This window comes from Propithecus coquereli, unplaced genomic scaffold (genome assembly GCF_000956105.1).
Source record: "Propithecus coquereli isolate 6110/MARCELLA unplaced genomic scaffold, Pcoq_1.0 Scaffold19, whole genome shotgun sequence".
NCBI classification, from domain to species: domain Eukaryota; kingdom Metazoa; phylum Chordata; class Mammalia; order Primates; family Indriidae; genus Propithecus; species Propithecus coquereli.
The window spans coordinates 8,114,533-8,118,734 of record NW_012143856.1 but is presented as its reverse complement, the minus strand read 5'-3'; positions in this window follow the sequence as shown (position 1 = coordinate 8,118,734).

The window sequence follows — 4,202 nt, the reverse complement described above, 5'->3', positions numbered from 1 at the left end:
ACTTAGTACTTAAGGAAATGGGTCATTTCTACTTATTAACCTAATAGTATGCTAGTTTTTGCCCTAAGTGCATGTATCGGGAAAAAGCAGGAGGGGATTTGAGTTTCACAAATACCCAGTGAACCAAGAAAATGCTCAGGCATTTAGAAATTCACCAGATGCCAGAGGGGGCATAAAGCACAGGAACCAGGAGTCAGAAGAAAGGATTTGGATTCCCTCTGCATTCTGAGCTCTTTAAACTGGATCTGAGCAGTATCTGCCTAGCAACCTATCAAGAGGAAGCAGTGGGAAAAAAGCTGCACGGTGGTGGTGGGTGGACTCAGAATATTTTTGCTCAAAACCCGCAGCAGCAGTTTTTACCAAATGCCAAAAGAATCCCCAAATCTTGTTGTGTTGCATAACTTATTCTAGCCTTCTACTGTTTAAAGCTTTCCATATTTTAACATATTTTTAAAGTTTATTTTATATTATTGTTTTAAATGGAGTTTAATCTTTGGATTAATAGGACTGTCCTCTCAGGATGAGTATTTACAACTTCTTTCTCTTGACGCCAAAAGAGACTGATCAGGGTTGCAATCATTTCCAATGACATTTCAAAAATTCTCCACTCCTCCTTTCCCCTAGGCCCTAGGTGTGGGCATTATTATAAAGTAATGGATTGAAAATGATGACAATTTACTCCTTTAGCACAATATATGACTTCAACACAGTTATTCTTCTATTAATATATATCACTTAGAAGAAAATAAGAGAGAAGATGGGTGCAAATTACTTTAGACTTTTAGTCCTCAGTTTTTCAATACTGTGTAAAGTAACAGTGAAATTGCTTTCAAAGTCAGAAGTAAACAAGATGAAATTCACTAAAAAGAAAATAAATAAAACCAATTCCATTCAGTTTGAATGTAACTTTTTACCAGTTAAAAGTGTCTACAGATGGAAGATATTTTCTTTCATTTGTTCTTAGTCTGCCTCCTTGTGGTTTCCAGAAAACTGTTACCCAGCCTAAGCTAAGGTGATAAAGTTATATGATATCCAATAAGATGATGTTTTAATATTTCTGTTAATGTCATTTAGAGAAATGTCTAAGCTTGCTTTATTTGAGAAAACAAAAATGTATAAAATTAGAAATAAATACCTCAAAAGTAATATCTTTAAATAAATTGATGGAAAATATTTCCTTTAATTCCTAAAATTCTTTTTAAGAATGAAATTACTATATAAACTATATATCTTTCAAGAATGTCAATGTTTTTTTTATTTTTATGAACCTCATAGAAATAAAAACTCTGAAGCAATTGTCAAAAAATGCTGTCTGAAATGATCTGGCTGAGGGATTTTTTTTTTTTTTTGTATTCTTTCAATGTCCCATGAACAGATTTTAGAAGCTATCACTTCTTTACAAAAAATAAACTGCATGATTATTACCTGAGAGAGGAGGAAGCACATTAAATAGCTATGGTAACTTGTAATTGGAAATTGCTCTGGTGGGAATACTGCAAGCCAAATCTGGACTCCATTGCTGGTATTGTGATTCCTTGACTTTCCTAAAATTTAAATGCCAATATTTGTAGGTTATAAAGGCTGTCTATTGATAACTATACATTGACATATTTTGATGATGAATAGGTAAATATTATTTATATATTTTAATTTCTTAATTTTTTTAGTATTTAAACAGGTAATCTCTAAACTGTTATTAATCAATACTATGCTTGATTTTGTTTTTTATTACCTATTCCATATGTTTCATTTTGTCTTCTGCATTACACACAATTCTCTCATGAATTAGGGGATATGATGTTGTTTTTTCATTTTTGGCAGTGCAATGGGTTTTTAGCTTTCCATGTGTGAATAGGTGAGTGGATTCTTAAATGAATAAATAAGAGAAAGAATAAACACAAACATTATGATTAATTCCAATGTCATTTTCCCAAATACTGTTCCAAGATTCAGTATGACCACAACCTTTAAATAAAGTTCAGCAAAAGAAAATCAGGTGGTACAAACTATGCTCTATGCACACGCGGGCACACATACGTAACACACGCAGACGCCCAGACACGCACACTGTTTTCTTACCAAGACTTCTGCCTGTGTAGCTCTAAGGATCCTGGACAAGGCCACTCTCACCTCTTTGGACTCAAGTTTTCTCACACATGAAATGGTAGGATAGGAGCTGGACAGTATTTTTTGAACTGAGATCTATAGATCTATTTCTTTGTCTTCTACTCCTCTAGGAGAATTTTTAAGTGCAGCTGTCCATTGGTATCTGTGGGGTATTGACTTCATGTCCTTCTTCAGATACCAAAATTTACAAATGCTCACGTTCTTCTTATAAAATGGCATAGTATTTGCATATAACTTTACACATTCTTCTCCTATACAGTTATGTATCACTTAACCATAGGGATACATTTGGATAAATGCATTGTTAGGTGATTTCGCCATTGTGCAAACATCATAAAGTGTACTTCCACAGACCCAGATGGTATAGCCTACTACACACCTAGGCTCTATGGCATAGCCTATTGCTCCTTGGCCACAAACTTGTACAGCATATTACTGTATTGGATGCTGTAGGTAACTGTAACAAAATGGTAATTATTTCTGTATCTAAACATATTTAAGCACAGAAAGGTAATGTCTTCCACTACAATGTTCCAAAGGCTATGACATCATTAAGTGATAGAAAATTTTAGCTCCAGCATAATCTTATGGGTCCATTTTATTTGCATTCCATTGTTGACTGAAACATAATTATGCAGCACATGACTATACTTTAAATCATTTCTAGATTACTTACATTAATAATATTTAATACAATGTAAATTCTATGTAAATAGTTGTTATACTGTATTGTTTAGGAAATAATGACAAAAATAGTCTGTACATGTTCCGTACAGATGTAAATGCTTTTGAAATATTTTCAGTTTGTGATTGGTTGATTCCACAGATGCAGAACACATGGATATGGAGAGTTGACTGCATTTTGTTCACAAAATTATGAAAATTTAAACATATATGCAAATCGTGGATAATTTGGATGACTGCCTTATAACTAGGCACAGCAGTGAAGTCAAAACCTAAAACAGAGGCTTTGAATTTTTAAGAACAAATTTCTCAAAAAATAGTCAAAGAATCTTTGTAGGCCTCAGAGGTATTCTGGGTAATCCACAAGAGCACAAATTTGAGAAGCATTTCTCAAATTTCTTTCAGCACTTATTATTTATTTTAAAATATGATATTCACTTGCTTTTAAGTGGAGTTACCAGCAGAAGGCAGCACACTGCAAAAGAAAGACAAAATTGATTTTTCTCTATTATTTTTGGATGCTCAACTCCTGCAGGCATTTCAAAAGAAACAGACCAATTTAGAAGACTATAAGACACGGGATGTCTAAAAACAAGCCACAATGTTTGTGAAAGAAAACTGGCAACCTCCAGAAAGTGCTTTCTAAAATATCTAACACAATGATGGTAATCTGTAGTTCTCCTTTTCAGAATATGAAGAAGAGATGTCATGAACTCAGAGGGAAAAGAAGCCAAAAAATGAAAAGTATTTGTGACATTAACAATACTGAAGGAAAGAATGTTAAGCATTCCAAGGAAATACACACAAAAATCTCTCCAGTATGGCTTCAAAATAATTGAGTTTATGCAAAAACAAAGTTATGAACAAATGGACTGAACATTAGTAAGAGTGAGTTATGAAAAGATAGATTCGTTGCTGATCAGGTTTGGAATGAACATACACCAAAGGAAAAGATGATTTAGAGTATTTAGACTAATAAATTATAATATCTCAGGACAGAAAAAAATAGTAAAAGGAAAGACTAATATCTATTGGGCTTCTAATATGTGTCTATTTTAATCAGATTATTACTAAGATCATATACCGATAAAAATAATTGGCTCAAACTCTGCCCTCATTAGCAAATAGTCCCAAATATCCACAAGTTTGTTAAGATAATTTAAAAAAGCAGAATTCAAAAATTGTCAAATGCAGAATTTCTTATTTTTAGGAGCTAATATAATTAGTTACCAAACTATTTAATTACCATATTGATGCTACTTTCCTGATCTGATTATTTGAGTTTTATTTTAATTTGACCTGATAATTTGAATATATCACACACGATCATGAGTTTGTTACCAAAATCTTTAATGGCTACATGTATTCATTAAACAATTATAACTAATTAA